Source organism: Schistocerca americana, chromosome 6 (genome assembly GCF_021461395.2).
Source record: "Schistocerca americana isolate TAMUIC-IGC-003095 chromosome 6, iqSchAmer2.1, whole genome shotgun sequence".
In the NCBI taxonomy this organism is placed as follows: Eukaryota; Metazoa; Arthropoda; class Insecta; order Orthoptera; family Acrididae; genus Schistocerca; species Schistocerca americana.
In genome coordinates this window covers 285027576-285045116 of record NC_060124.1, presented here as the reverse complement: position 1 = coordinate 285045116, position 17541 = coordinate 285027576, and positions in this window count along the sequence as shown.

Here is a 17541-nt window from a genome sequence, read left to right as displayed (position 1 = left end):
TGTCGCAGCCATAGTGGATTTTCCGTTGCCCAATAGTGCATATTATGCCGGTTTGCGTTGCCGGTGTTGGTGAATGACGCTTCGTCGCTAAATAAAACGCCTGCAAAAAATCTGTCATCGCCCCGTAATTTCTCTTGTGCCCAGTGGCAGAACTGTACACGACGTTCAAAGCCGTCGCCATGCAATTCCTGGTGCATAGAAATATGGTATGGGTGCAATCGTTGTTGATGTAGCATTCTCAACACAGACGTTTTTGAGATTCCCGATTCTCACGCAATTTGTCTGCTACTGATGTGCGGATTAGCCGCGACAGCAGCTAAAACACCTACTTGGGCATCATCATTTGTTGCAGGTCGTGGTTGACTTTTCACATGTGGCTGAACACTCCCTTTTTCCTTAAATAACGTAACTATTCGGCGAACGGTCCGGACACTTGGATACTGTCGTCCAGGATACCGAGCAGCATACATAGCTCACGCCCGTTGGGCATTTTGATCACAATAGCCATACATCAACACGATATCGACCTTTTCCGCAATTGGTAAACGGTCCATTTTAACATGGGAAATGTATCACGAACCAAATACCGTCCGCACTGGCGGAAAGTTACGTGATATCACGTACTTATACGTTTGTGACTATTACAGCGCCATCTATCACAGAGCGAAAAAAGTGGTCCAACTAAAACATTCATATTTATTTACGTACTACACGAATATGTAATAAAAATGGGAGTTCCTATTAAAAACAACACAGTTGATATCCGTTTGACCTATGGCAGCGCCATCTAGCGAGCTAACCATAGCGCATTCTGGTTTCCCCCTTCAAGATAGACGAGTTTCGTTCTTTGTAGTTTTTTCGTTTGATTTTTATTTCGTGAGATATTTGGCCCGGTCACTATCAATGGACCACCCTGTGTAGTATTACTAATGTTACATACCTGTAATTTTAATCTGCATGTGAGCCTTATGAATAAATAAAAAAATATTACAGAACATCTAAATAATAGATCTTTAAAAATATATCGTTAAAAATGCAATTTAAAGACAAAGTTTCTAGAAATATTTCTGATATGATAATATGGGAGGTAATTGAGATTTTGTCTTGACTGCCTATCTACAGCACTTTGTCGAATACCTGAAAGCATCGACGCAAATTAAATCCGGTTTCTTCAGTCAATAATAAAACATGCTGAGTTCTTCTTGTGGTTGCCCTTCAGACTGTTGAAACCAAAAGGGCTTTTGATAAAAACTAAAAGACCAATGAAAGTTAATGAAAGACTATGGGCAAAAAGGGAATGATTATATGGCTTTGAAATTTGGAGCCTATTAAAGATCAGATGGACTGAAAGAAAAAGGAATCGAGACAGGCTGCAAGGAATTAACGACAAATACGTCTAATAAACAATACACTGAGATAAAGAGATAGTTTGCAGTTTGTAGCTTCGAATGATTTTTGGATATATAGTGTGATAACACAAGGTTTGGAATTTTAATAGTGCAACTATTTATTGACAACTGGTACACAACAGAGACATTTTTCAAAGTTTTACTGTCCTCCAAAGTAGACACCAGGATTGTGTTTAATATCTGTAACAGTTTGAAGCGGATGTCATACAGTGCTTCCTTCATTTTAAGAAGCAAAGTGAAGTCATAAGGATTAAGAGAGTAGTGAGTTGTACATACCTTCTCAGCCTCAGCAATCGACCTTCTCAGCATCAGCAATCGAACAAATCAGACACTACTTGCGCCATATACAGCCTAGCATTGTCCTGCAAAACGATGGGTTGGTCATGCAAAAAGTGTCACCATTTCCTTCTCTACGTTGTTCATTATTGGGACACAGCCTGCAGCAAGCTTGTGCTTGAGTATTGTTTCACGTTTTGTGTCCTATTTGCATGTGTTGTAGTAGGGGAGCGTCGAAGTGTATGAGTGTGGATCTGTAATACTGCTATGTTATGTGCGCAGAGTATCAACTAAGGAATGTGTACAACATTATCCTTCTCCTGCAGTCAGTCAGCACAGATAGGAATTCCCTTTTATGATTTCAAAAGCTTTCCCCCTGTCGTTTCGCCACATACGCGTTTTACACATATATTGAAAACACTTCCTCCTTCCCCTCTCTACGTCCACCTTTTTCCCCTTCCTCCCTTTGTCTGTCCATGTCATCCTACAACCTCTATCTCCTCCTCTCCTCTCCCTGTCTCTTCAACTCCTCCTCCCTGTCTCTTTGTCCTTTTCTCCTCTCTCTGACCGTCCCCTCCTCTATCTATCTCATCCTGTCCCCAGCCATGCTAATAGGCACTTGTAGGTCCTGCAATGAAGTTCAGTAAAGCAAGCCAGTACTACTCTCACAACACACCTGTCATACAGAGAAGGTTACATATGAGAAGCTTGAAAATCATTTATTTTCCCATGACTTACAGACCAACATGTGAAGTACATTGATAAATCAGGCTGACTCTACTCCAACACAACACACCTATCATGCAGGGCAGTCTACATGTCAGGGCCTTGAAAACTCTTCTTGCCACTGCACTGGTTTGGCACACAAATTCTGTTCCCTCACAGCTGTCATACAGGGCAGCCTATATGCCAGGGACTGGGAAAAAACATGTTTATCTCCCTATGTGTCCACTCCTTTTGAGCTAGGTTGTTATAAACCCTACAGTACAGATACTTGCGAGGACTACCTTTCTGTGCCAGATTTAGTTGAAGTCGACCAAGTGGTTTGGAGGGAGATCCTAGATGTACAGACAAACACACACTCTGCTTTATATGTGTAAAAGATAAGCAAAGATATTAAATGAAATAAGCTTGGTGTTATTCAGTTTATAATGTCAATATTTTCTGTAGCATCTTTGGCTGTGGAAGTTATGACATCAAAGTCACATCATATAAGCTGAAGGTGCATTTTCCACGATCAGAATTCTACTTCCTAATAAGAAACCGATGTGTAATTTGTAGTCTGTCCCTTCACCCTTACAAACCTGCTGAAACCATGCTATCAACAAGTGCAAAGTGAATCCACAATATTTGCATGCTGGAGGAGTGAAGTTACGTTTGTTGCCCAGCCCTTGTGCTTCAGTTTTCGGTGTCTTCATTATACTATTATAAAATAATACTGAAATGGTTTCTTAAACGAAGCCACTGCTAATTGTTTCCTCACCAATGTTCAACAGAGCCTTCACTGGGCTCTAACAGCCTTGAAGTAATAGAGAGGTTACGCCTTGACCGTGTTCAGTTTCACCATCCATCATAACTCTGATCTACATGTTGTTGCACTGAGCAACTAAAATGACTGAAATTGCATTAACCTCGTACGATCTGCTCCTACAGTTGGTTACAGTGCTCCATGTAACCCCCATCAGCCACTGAGTTTCCCCAGGTGTGGTGATTTGTGTGACTCAACGCTACATGTAGCTGTGCCACAGCTGCAAACTGTGGAGATGTCAGACTAACATCTGCATTCTAAAGAGGGGCAACAGATTTTCAGTAGTTTCAAGGGCAACAGTCTGATTGACTGACTGATCTAGCCTTGTAACATTAGCCAATAAGGGTTTGCTATGCTGTTACTGTGTATAGCTGAAAGCTGGGAAGGGAGGGAGAAGACTACAGCCATTATTCCCTCAGGTACAGATCTGTAACGTACCTATTAATGATCAAGATAGCATCCTCTTGGATAAGATGGTTTGCTTTCGGATCTCTAGCTGAGGCCACTCTAGAGGAAGTTCTCATAAGGATAAAAAAACTGGTGTTCTACAGCTCAGACTGTGGATTCTGAGAGCCCTTAATCCGGTATGTATAAGAATTTGCAGCCATTGATAACTGTGGAAGTTATAGACACCTAGGGAATACAAATAAGAAACATGGAAAATCAGAAGATGACTTGGGAAACAGATTTAGTCAGAGAGGAGAGCAATAGCAAATGAAAACTTCGTTTTATGGTCTAAAAAAATCATACTCAAAACCAAAAATAATGTATAAAAATCCATTATTGGACCAATTGCCATTTATGGTTCAGTTTGCTGAAAGATTATGGAGAAAAGCGCAACAATACTGAAGGTGTAGAAATGGTCTTTCTAAGGAAAGCATAGAGGATCTCATGTTTGGAAGGGAGGATATAAAGGAAATAACACACAAGAAAAATACTATAATGGATGAAATAGAACACGGGCAACTTTTTAGCTTTGGACACTTCATGGGAATGAGACAAGAAAGAATGCCCCAAAAAAATTTTTCAATGTAGATCGGCAATCAGGAGAGGCTGTATATATGAGAATTTAAAGATTTAAATGAAACGGCTGAGGTTTAAAAAGAGTGGAAATCAGTGATGTGCGCTTGCAGGTGTGGACATGGTTGTAAATAGGTTTAATGCAGATGTACCCCTAGTAATGAATAACAAAACAAAAGAAATGAAAAGGTTGAAAGGAATTTACTCAAGCCTTGACGAATTCATTATAGTGGGGACTCAACAGACGAAGTGCTCACAAAGACTAAAGTGTGTGTTCAGTGTCTAGCTACTACAGCACTATGACAGCAGCTGCATAGTGGTTGAGGTCTACCAAGGTACCTCGTCTTGACTACGTTTACGTATTTAAAGCTATAATGAAGTGTGACAATATTTTTGCTCGCAGGTATTGTATATTTACGTCACTACTTTACTTTTCTTTTCTTAACACTTTAATCACGGCTGGGTCACTCGTGACCCACTTCTTAATGCTTTTACCTGTAGTACTGAATTTTTGTGGCTTTTTATGAAATTAGGTAATTAGAGATTATACGTAATTTTAGATTATATTGGGAAACCTAAAAAAAAGAAATATGAAGATTCACCTAGTAGTGCAGACTGGTCAGTTCTGACCCCTGTGCTGCAGCCGCTATAACAATCGCATTTTTCGTATAGCTTCATGCTTAATGTTAGATTGTGTTTGCTCAACAATCGCAAAACTCTCCTTTATCTCATTGCCCGATGACATAGTTTTCCAGCAGGGGAAGACAGGGAGAGCAGGTTGAAGCACGTCCGACCGTGTATGCAAGTACTGCGTAGCCCGTGCTTTGTTTCATGAAATATAGTTTTAGTAATCCAATCTGTGTAAAAAAATGCTTTCAACATACAAATTTATTACGGCCAAACGTCTACGAACAGCAGACGGTATTTTAAATACGCTAAACGAGATTATGGATCATGAATCTGACGGTGAGCCGCTGGAGTCTTCATCTGAGGAAGAATTTCCGCTACCTGTAGTTCCAGATTTTTCATCAAAAGATGATATTACTCCTCAGTATGTTCGACTGAATATTGATGCGGAAGGCATGCATATTTATGTGTTAGTTTCTATAATAGTTATTGTTTATGTATGTGCTCCACAGGCACATAATTCAATTGCAACAGTTATGTTCATACGTTGCTGCTTTCTGGAGTTTTTACAGGTCTTACTTTACATTTGTGAAGGTCTGTTTTTTCTTCTAATATTCCACAATATACTGAATACCAATACGTGTTGTTGTACTAATTGTTACTATTACAGGAACAGCTACCAAAAAGACTAGGTCAACTTGTGGCCATGGGCATCGTGGACAGTGAAATGACCAAGGTTACGGACTACTTCTGTTCCCTTCAGATAGAGATATTGTAGCACCAGATGGAACGACCTGGAAAGCGGGAAACGTAAATGAGACCTGCTACGCTGCTTGGCTTCTTACGATTGTTGTTGTTGTTGTAGCTGTGGTCTTTAGTCCAGAGATTGGTTTGATGCAGCTCTCCATGCTACTCTATCCTGTTGAAGCTGCTTCATCTCCAAGTAACTACTGCACCCTGCATCCTGTATGATCCACACATTCAGCATTCTTCTGTAGCACCACATTTCTAAAGCTTCTATTCTCCTCTTGCCTAAACCGTTTTGTCGTCCATGTTTCACTTCCATACATAGCTACACTCATACAAACACTTTCAGAAACGACTTCCTGACACTTAAATCTATACTCGATGTTAACAAATTCCTCTTCTTCAGAAACGCTTACCTTGCCATTGCCAGTCTACGTTTTATATCCTCTCTACTTCGACCATCATCAGTTATTTTGCTTCCCAAATAGCAAAACTCGTTTACTACTTTTAGCGTTTCATTTCCTAATCTAATTCCCGCAGCATCACCCGATTTAATTCGAGTACATTCCATTATTTTCGTTTTGCTTTTGTTGACGTTCATCTTATATCCTCCTTTCAAGACACTGTCCATTTCATTCAGCTTCTCTTCCAGGTCTTTTGCTGTCTCTGACAGAATTACAATGTCATCGGCAAACCTCAAAGTTTTTATTTCGACTCCATGGATTTTAATTACTACTCCGAATTTTTCTTTTGTTTCCTTTACTGCTTGCTCAATATATAAATTGAATGACATCAGGGATAGGCTACAACTCTGTCTCACTCCCTTCCCAACCACTGCTTCCCTTTCATGCCCCTCGACTCATAACTGCCATCTGGTTTCTGCACAAATTGTAAATAGCCTGCCGCTCCGTCTATTTTACCCCTGCCATCTTCAGAATTGTAAAGAGAGTATTCCAGTCAACATTGTCAAAATCTTTCTCTAAGTCAAAAAATGCTAGAAACGTAGGTTTGCCTTTCCTTAATCTATTTTCTAAGATAAGTCGTAGGGTCAGTATTGCCTCAGGTATTCCAATATTTCTACGGAATCCAATCTGATCTACCCCGAGATCGGCTTCTACCAGTTTTTCCATTCGTCTGTAAAGAATTCGCGTTATTATTTTGCAGCCGTGACTTATTAAACTGATAGTTAGGTAATTATCACATCTGTCAACACCTGCTTTCTTTGGGATTGTAATTATTACATTCTTCTGGAAGTCTGAGGGTATTTCGCCTGTCTCGTACATCTTGCTCACCAGACGGTAGAGTTTTGTCAGGGCTGGCACTCCCAAGGCTATCAGTAGTTCTAATGGAAGGGTGTCTACTCCCGGGGCCTTGTTTCAATTTATGTCTGTCAATCCTGTGTCAAACTCTTCACGCAGTATCATATTTCTCATTTCATCTTCATCTACGTGCTCTTTCATTTCCATAATATTGCCCTCAAAGACATCGCACTTGTATGTACCCTCTATTTACTCTTCCCACCTTTCTGCTTTCCATTTTTTGCTTAGAACAGGTTTTCCATTTAAGTTCTTGATATTCATACAATTGGTTCTCTTTTCTCCAAAGGCCTCATTAATTTTCCCGTAGGCAGTATCTGTCTTACCCCCTGGTGATAAATGCCTCTGCATCCTTACATTTGTCCTCTAGCCATCCCTCTTAGTAATTTTGCACTTCCTGTCGATCTCATTTTTGAGACGTTTGTATTCCTTTTTGCCTTCTTAATTTAGTTCATTTTTATATTTTCTCCTTTCATCAATTAAATTCAATATCTCTTCTGTTACCCAAGGATTTCTACTAGCCCTCGTCCTCTTACCTACTTGATCGTCTGCTACCTTCACTATTTCATCTCTCAAACTTACTCATTCTTCTTCTACGGTTTCTTTCCACAGTTCTTGTCAACAGTTCGATAATGCACTCTCTGATACTCTCTACTATCTCTGGTTCTTTCAGTTTATCCAGGTCTCATCTCCTTAAATTCCCAATTTTCTGTAGTTTCTTAAGTTTTAATCTACAGTTCATAACCAATAAATTGTGGTCAGAGTCCACATCCATCTGTACCTGTAAATGCCTTACAATTTAAAAACTGGTTCCTAAATCTCTGTATTACCATTACATAATCTATCTGCAACCTTCCAGTGTTTCCAGGCTTCTTTCACGTATACAACCTTCTTCAATAATTCTTGAACCACTTGTTATCTCTGGTTAAGTTACACTCTGTGCGTAATTATACCAGGCGTCTTCCTCTTTCATTCCTTACCCTCATTCCATATCCCCCTAATACTTTTCCTTCTTTTCCTTTTCCTACTATCGAATTTCAGTCCCCCATGACCATTAAACTTTCGTCTCCCTTCACTATCTGAATAATTTGTTTTATCTCATCATACATTTCTTCAATCTCTTCGTCATCTGCGGAGCTAGTTGGCAAGTAAACCTGTATTACTGCGGTAGGCGTGGGCTTCGTGTCTATCTTCGTTACAATAATGCGTTCACTTTGCTGTTTGTAGTAGCTTACCCGTGCTCCTGTTTTTTATTCATTATTAATCATACTCCTGCATTACACCAGTTTGATTTTGTATTTATAATCCTGTATTCACCTGACCAAACTTGTTGCTTCTCCTGCCACCAAATTTCACTAATTCCCACTATATCCAACTTTAACCTATCCATTTCCCTTTTTAAATTTTCTAACCTACCTGCCCGATTAAGGGATTTGACATTCCACGCTTCGATCCGTAGAACGCCAGTTTTCTTTCTCCTGATAACGACGTCCTCTTGAGTAGTCCCCGCCCGGAGATCCGAATGGGAGACTATTTTACCTCCGGAATGTTTTACCCAAGAGGACGCCATCATCATTTAACGATACAGTAAAGCTGCATGTCCTTGGGAAAAAATTACAGCTGTAGTTTCCCCTTGCTTTTAGCCGTTAGCAGTACCAGCACAGCAAGACGGTTTTGGTTAATGTTACAAGGCCAGATCGGTCAATCGTCCAGACTGTGCCCCTGCAACTACTGAAAAGACTGCTGCCCCTCTTCAGGAACCACACGTTTGTCTGGCCTCTCAACAGATGGGGGGGGGGGGGGGGGAACTTATGATAATGGGCATAATTTTGAAACACACTGTGAAATGCATTGAGACTGAAGCACGTCGAGTATCGGGTTTAGATGATTGAACTATGAACTTTGAAGAACTGGAAGCCTTTATACCTATACTGCACGTCCGTGGTGCTTAGGAGCGAAAAGCTTAGAACTAAACATATTGTGGTCAATGATGTGGGGAAATAATTTGTGCAGTCAACATAGGCTCGTGATAGCTTCAGAGATATAATGGGTCTCATATTTGACATTAGAGCTGCGGAACAACTGAACGAAGACGAATTTCCTTTGACATCAGAAGAATGGTATGAATTCAATGCAAACGCATAATGTAGCTACGTACTAGGTCCATATACAACAATCGATGAACAACTTTTTCCCTGAAATGTGCCATTGCAGATTCACACAGTTCATGGACTCAAAACCGGACAGATACGGGGAAAAGTATTGGATATCAGTAGACAAATACTCCAAATATATTGTGAATGCTTGCCCTTACCTGGGAAAGGACACTAGACCGAATGATGAGCATCTTGGCGATTTTGTCGTGCAAAAATTGATGGAGCCTTATCTCAATAAAGGAAGAAATGTCACATTTGACAATTTATTCACCTCCTTGGCTCTCTCTGAAAACTTGAAAGCAAATGCTACAAGTTTACGGGACATCGTAAATTGACCTCGTACGGGAATTCCACTGTGTATCAGCAAGGCAAAAGGAGGGTTATACAGCACAGTATTGTTGAAGAAGAATGATACCACACTGACTGTTTACCAGGACAATTTACCAGGAAAAGAGCAACAAGAATGTCCTGATTCTCAGCGCTATGCGTCCTTATGTTAAATTTGCAGGTGGTTTGAAAAAGAAGCCAGATTCAGTTACATTTTATAACGGCTCTAAGTATGGAATGGACGTGGTCTACCAACTGACTCACAAATACTCTGTCAACGCACCATCGAGACGTTGGCCTGTTCACACATTTTACCACTTGCTGGATGTGGCAGGTATAAATACCTGGGTATTGTACAATGTTCTAAACGAAAATAAGTTGAACCGTAGAGATTTCATACTTCAACTAGGGGTATAAATACCTGGGTATTGTACAATGTTCTAAACGAAAATAAGTTGAACCGCAGAGATTTCATACTTCAACTAGGGGAGGAATTTGTTGATAAGTATGTACGAACCAGGAAGACTAGTACCTCCGTCACACCCAAAGGCATTCCTCAGAGGCAAGAAAAACGAACACGTTGCCTTGTAAAGTCTAACTGTGAAGTAGACAAATCATTTGTGAAGTGTCATATGTGGAGGAAAACTGCCTGCAACAAATGTAAATCAGAAGACTATTATTTGTGCTCATTATTTGATTGTAGCCAGTAAAGGCACCCAGTAAATGTGTGTAGGCTTATAAAATAATAAATGATAAGTTGTGGAAAGCTACTTCATTTTTGTTTATTTCATAATAAAATTTTCAGCGCTCCAAAGAAAAGATTCATCAACAGTAACAAGTACTCACTGACACAGGATAACAAAAGGGAAATATACACAGGTCATTAGTGATGCAGTGCGGTTCTAGGTATGTCCACGTATCAGCGATTCTAGTGTTAAGCAATCCTCAGATAACGTTCAAGATACTGAATATGATTGATGGAAGGAGAAAATAAGAAAATGCAGTAAATGAAGCAGCCAAACACATTTAAAACATGCAAATAGATTGGTTGGTGTTATGGCGAAAAGTAGTGATGTAAGGTGGTAGAAGAAACCGATGAGCACAGGGCGTCGAGAAAGTGAGACTGACAGAGTGTATACAATGGCAAAGCATAAATGCCCAGAAAGACATGAAACCCTGCAGAAGCATGTTTGACTAGACAGACAGTACGTATTGCTTATACGAAAATTAAAGAGACACTAGAGTGAAGAGAAGCAGCTGTTCCAGTATCAAGATCGCAGATAGCAAGACAGTACTAAGTACAAACGCGAAGGCTAGAAGGAATATATGCACGTTTTACACAAGGGAAACACACTCAAGGGCAATATTACAAAAATCTGTTAGAGATGTGATAGAAGCAACGCATATGAAGTAGACAAAATTCCCATACAATTACTCAGATCCTTGGAAGAAAATAAGTAGAACGCCTATAGCGATTTTAGCCCAAATTGGCCTTGAACTGCATCCTTCCATTCCCCCTCCTTCCTGTACCTGTCCCACATGTCCACATCCCGCCCAATACCTCACCACTCCCACTGCCCACATGCCCATTCCTAATCACCAACCTTTAACTAATAAATTTCTTGAAAATAGGCCAATTAGAGAGCTTGTAAGCCAGCTGTATTACAGTAAACACATATTCACCCATTCAAAAAATAGCTCTTAATGGCATTGTCGTCTGGCTTACAGAGCTTTAGATTCTATTTTCATTAGATTCGATTTTATGGCTAAACTTTTTAGGTCTTAATGCTTTTTCAGAAGTTTTTCACTGAAGGTTCCCTTCACCAACCACCATTTTGAGGTGGAGGTTTGTAGTGCACGAGTTACAGAAAAACTCGTTTGCCTTCCACTTGGTTTCAATTTTGGAGCTTAAGAAGGTAGAACATTGTACAGCAAGGAATCTCTAGAAAGCACTACTGCCTTATTTTACTAGGTTTTCTGTTTTTGATATAGCTATTACAAGGAGTATGTGCCTCAGCATACTTGTTTTCTTTGAGGGCACCGCAAACAGATATTAACAAGATGTTTAGAAGCTACAGTCATTTCCACAGCTAAAGGAACAATCTATGTTCATTCCTATTAACAGTGTGGTCATATTTGAACTTTAGTCATTCGTAACAGTGAAAAATATAAAACAACTGGTTTATTTACTATTTGTCCACGTCTTGCATGATTCCGTCACTGAATTCCAAGTATAAAGCTCTGAATTTTAATGACAGTGTTGTTTACGACATGTGGCAGTACCTGTTAATGCAAATAAAGGAATAATGGGTAAAGAAATATAAGTTTCATAAAATGAGGTTTCATTTAACATGTTTGTTGTACGCAAATAACAAACATGTTCCAGGTTTCTTTTTTTTCATGAACTAAGTTACGTCGACTTGATTGCGGCTGGTAGACGTGTAAAATGGTCTTAACGCCCTTAGGAAATCTACTATGGCAAATCACATCATTCACGCTTCTTCCTCCTGAAACAGGTTAAGGCACAAAATCTCAAATTTTCATAGTACGATTGACCACATATTTGACGTTCCTCTTAGTCGCTCTGTTATTGCCGCATAGTTTATCAACCTTAAGTGCACTGCCGTCAACTAAGTGTATCCGGCTAGTCCTATGCAAAAACTGCATAAAGCTGAAACTAGTAAGCAAAGCAATGCTTCTTTACTTATTAAAGAAAAAATATTTTACAGTTTGTTTCCTAGGGGACCTGTCGTATCGCATTGCCAAGTTGCTAAGGAAATATGACCTCATTGTGGCGTTTCCCACTAATGATGTTGCTGTTTATGCATGACGAGAGTTTACAACCGACAAATATCTCAAATTTGGGATACATAAAATTCAATGCAATGTGTGACGGAGTTTTTATTTACGACGAACAGGGAGGGCTTTTAAAAGCTGTTTTCGCGAGCACTTACTCAACAAAGATAGTGAGAATTTTTGCAAGTCAACTTTCGCAGAACGTCTTAATGCTGAAAAATACGCTTTTGCGTGTAATCGACAAAGGTTGCAAACTTAATCTTTTCGAAAAAGATGAAATTTATAAACTTACCCGCCTTAATTCTAAGGATTTTCTGAATAATGGACTCACACTGAAAAACAGATTAGTTTTTGATTGTATAGCTTCTCTGTTAAATGATTTACATGACCTACTTCATCCCCAACTCTTGTATCTGATTAAACAGTCGAAGCTTCCTTCGTCACAGATTTTAAAGTAATTTTATTATATCCTTTCTTTTCAATGCGTACTATTGGCGTTTTTGTAACATAGATTTTTCACGTTCTGACAATGTTTTCTCGGTAAAACCACGAACTACTACTTATTTGTTATACGTAACTGTCACATGTTAACTTTAAAACGCCTACCAAGGTTTATTACTTCTTACACACCAAGCTTTACTTAGCATCTGGATATGCTACAGGCACGTTTCCACGTAGCAAGACAACCTGTAAACACGCGCTGGTGTCCCTCGCACGCCTTCCACTCCGCGGCGTCCTCTTCCTGCTATCGAAGCCGGACTTTTCCACTGACCAATGGCGCCACCACAAAATGACAATAAAATCTGAACAGTTTACCTTCCTTCGTTTATCCCTTTACATAGTAATGAGGATAGTTTTATATGCTTATTATGAGGTCCATCGTTTATCGTCTTTTGTTAATCATTTTATATGGTTTTCTAAGGTTTAACGCACACGTGTGCTTCATCTGTCGCAGCATTTGTTACAGTTTGTATGTACACTAGCGCTCCCACTTTGTACACTGGCGTGTTCAGTATCCTGTACGTCGTCAGTTTGGAGGCTGACTTTTCTCGCTCATTGCCAATATCATATACACTACGTGAACAAAAGTATCCGGACACCCCAAAAACATACGTTTTTCATATTAGGTGCATTGTGCTGCCACCTACTGCCAGCTACTCCAAATCAGCGACCTCAGTACTCATTAGACACTGCGAGAGAGCAGAATGGGGCGCTCCGCGGAACTCACGGACTTCGAACTTGGTCAGGTGACTGGGTGTCACTTGTGTCATACGTCTGTACGCGAGATTTCCACACTCCTAAACATCCCTAGGTCCACTGTTTCCGATGTGATAGTGAAGTAGAAACGTGAAGAGATTCGTACAGCACCAAAGCGTACAGGCCGACCTCGTCTTGTTGATAGACAGAGACCGCCGACAGTTGAAGAGGGTCATAAACTGTAATCGGCAGACACCTATCCAGACCATCAGACAGGAATTCCAGACTGCATCAAGGTCCATTGCATGTACTATGAAACTTAGGCGGGTGGTGAGAAAACTTGGATTTCATGGTCGAGCGGCTGCTCATAAGCCACTAATCACGTCGGTAAATGCCAAACGACGCCTCGCTTCGTATAAGGAGCGTAAATATTGGACGATTGAACAGTGTAAAAACGTTGTGTGGAGTGACGTATCACGGTACACAATTTGGCCATCAGATGGCAGGGTGTGGGTATGGCGAATGCCGTGTGAACGTCATCTGTCAGCGTGTGTAGCGCCAACAGTAAAATTCAGAGGCGGTGGTGTTATGGTGTGGTCGTGTTTTTCATGGAGGGGGCTTGCACCCCTTGTTGTTCTGCGCGACACTATAACAACACAGGCCTACACTGATGTTTTAAGCACCTTCTTGCTTCCCACTGTTGAAGAGCAATCCGGGGATGGCGACTGTAATCGTTCAACACGATCGAGCACCTGTTCATAAAGCACGATCTGCGGCGGAGTGGTTACACGACAATAACATCCCTATAATGCACTGGCCTACACAGAATCCTGACCTGAATCCTACAGAACACCTTCGGGATGTTTCGGAACGCCGACTTCGTGCCAGGCCTCACCGATCGGCATCGATAACCCTCCTCAGTGCAGCGCTCCGTGGAGAATGGGCTGCCATTCACCAAGAAATCTTCCGGCACCTGATGGAAGCTGTCATCAAGGCTAAGGGTGGGCGAGCGCCATATTGAATTCCAGCATTACCGATGGAGGGCGCCACGAACTTATAGCGATATTACTCTGTTTTATCGACTTTGTAACAAAGGTACGTTGTGGCTCTTAAGCTTAACTATTTGAGATATGTTTTAACAAACCTGTTTTACTTGTGCTGTTCAAACTTTCTACGTTCGTTTTAACATAGTTGTTTTACATACTTTTTTTGCAGATTGTTTAACACGATACTATCGTCCGATTCTTATTTTCATGTTAGCTTACCAACGATTTGAGCCTATTTCGCTTCTGAAGATGACAGTTTAAACTGTCGGAACCGGTAAATTAAACCAAATAAAGATTTTGTTGTGCAGCTCAAGACTGACATTTTATCTTTGTTGAAATATTCTGCAGCTGCTGAATTATAGCTTTGAACAAAATCTTTTATGTCAGTTGTGGTGCGAGTATGCATTTTTTATATTCGTTGTTTGTAATGTAAGCGACTGTCGTACTTAGAATAGAAGTATCAGTGGTTGGGAGATGGGGTAGGTTATCATTTAATCTGATTACTTTCTACGCCTCGAAGTGTTATTGGTTTTGTGAATAACAGGATTAGTTAGTCATTACACAAAATATTTTGGTCATTCATCACTTTTTTGTTTATTTCAGAGACTCTCTGGGCGTTAAACTTTTATTTTACGATTAGGAAATTTTTAATGCCATTTTTCATTCAAATAATTTTCCTTTCTTGTTCCGCGTTACATGGTTCCCGCTAATATGTTCTTCGTATCTAGTTTTTGACATCCTCCTTGTCGTCAGCAGGTACACAGATTCATTATCTTTTTGTTATATACTGGCTTCTTGGCGTTTGGTTTTTCTGTTCATGTGTGTAAATATGAATGGACTGTGTTTTTTTTCTCTATGCTATGTGTTATCCTTATTTCTTCAGTAAATTTGCTATTCTGTTTGCTGATTTGTGCGTGTGTATGTCAATGGTATTATTTATTTGGGTTAGTCACGAAATAATTGTTTCTATTACATATGTAAGTGTGCAGTTTGGTCGTGGGGTTTGTGGTGCCTGTTTCCAGTTTTCCTTAGCTGTACTTACATTTTGTAACTGAGTTTCGTGTTACAAGGATGTCACAGCCACTGGCTAGTTGTAAGCTGTATCGTTTCTAATTCATTCTCTGCTGTGCAGAATTTTATCCATTCCACTGGAAGTCTTCCCCCCACCACCCCGCCCCATCACCACAACTCACTGCGCTCTTCGCTGCATACAGCGTGTGATTTCGCGGTTTAGCGCAAAGACAAGGTACGTATTTTTAATCAGCAAGGTAACAGACCAATCGTGGCCTGTGCATGTGTTTAAATTTCAGTCTGTCTTCTTTCTCTTATTATACAGATGTGAGATGCACATATATTATAAAAGGAGTCGTTGGGTGACATATTGCATGTGTGGTGTCACCGCCAGACACCACACTTGCTAGGTGGTAGCCTTTAAATCGGCCGCGGTCCGTTAGTATACGGCGGACCCGCGTGTCGAGACTGTCAGTGATAGCAGACCGAGCGCCACCACACGGCAGGTCTAGAGAGACGTACTGGCACTCGCCCCAGTTGTACAGCCGACGTTCATAGCAATGGTTCACTGACCAATACGCTCTCATTTGCCGAGACAATAGTTACCATAGCCTTCAGCTACATTTGCTACGACCTAGCAAGGCGCCGTATTCAATTGATATTGAGATTCTATTAATGTATCATCAAGAGCGATGTTCTACAAATGTGGATTAAAGTTAAGTATTCCAGAAGCTACGTACTTTTCTTTATAGCATTCATTACGTATCCTGTTTCAGACCTCACGCCAGCCTGCGTGAGTTTAAGCGCGTGCCTTTCGGCTTCCTCTTATTGTGTCTAGGCTGTCTTGTCTAGACACAACAGCATGTATGCTGCACAACCCCAAGCACATCATATTTCGCCATTTCTACTTCAATGCACATATAGAAAACGTTTGCTACGAAAACGGAGTGTGAAGAAAATTATATTACTTCCCACATGACATAACCTTGAAAAAAAAACGGCTCTGAGCACTATGGGACCTAACTCCTGAGGTCATCAGTCCCCTAGAACATAGAACTACTGAAACCTAACTGACCTAAGGACATCACACACATCCATGACCGAGGCAGGATTCGAACCTGCGATCGTAGCGGTCGCGCGGTTCCTCAGTGAAGCGCCTAGAACCGCTCGGCCACTGCGTTCGGCATAACCTTGAAGATGTGCAAAATCGGCAACAATGAGAGTCATGTAGAAACCTAGCCTTATTAGGACACGAAACTATTTAAAATCACGGTAAATGGAGAACACTATTCCTGATGACCTTCATTGAAATAGGGGTCGGATGATGGAAGTTCGACTTATATGCTCTTCACCTCTTGAACATCATTTGCAATATAAGTTGGTGCTCACATCAAAGTCAACACTATGAAACAAACTTATAATCGAAGTAAAATACTTACAGATCCCTAAAACGGCATCCTCACTTCTTTCTGTATAGGCTACAGGTAAAACTCAATACCAGCTGCTAACAGTGAAGAGAACCTATTTGCATAGAACAAATTACCCACAAATAAAAATGGAGAAATAACCAAAACCAATAGAGTAATGACATCTCAAAATTACGTCCAGACTGAAAGAGAATATCAATTACTACTCCTATCTCCAATATTGAGAACCGTGGCAAACATATTCATCAACTATATACGAAATGCAATCTTTTATGCACTATTACAAAACTGGGTGTCCAATTATTTACTAGTATAGATATGTGGATGATTTAATATGTATGACAGAAGAATCAACACAAGAAATAAAAATAAAGAAAAACCTTCACACAGGCATAAAAAGCATACATAAAAGTCCTCAACTGACTACGGAAAACCAGAAAGAAACAAAAACAAACAAACTTCCTGGATGTGAGGTAAATTCAGAGTTAGATATTTTAGACAACCAACAGCAACATATACAATTATGCCTGCCACAGCACTCACGAACAACTTTAATTGGATGGAACACATAGAAAATGTTGTGGGGAAGGCTAACCAAACACTGCGTTTTCTTGGCAGGGCACTTAGGAAATCTAACAGACCTCTAAGGAGGCTGCCT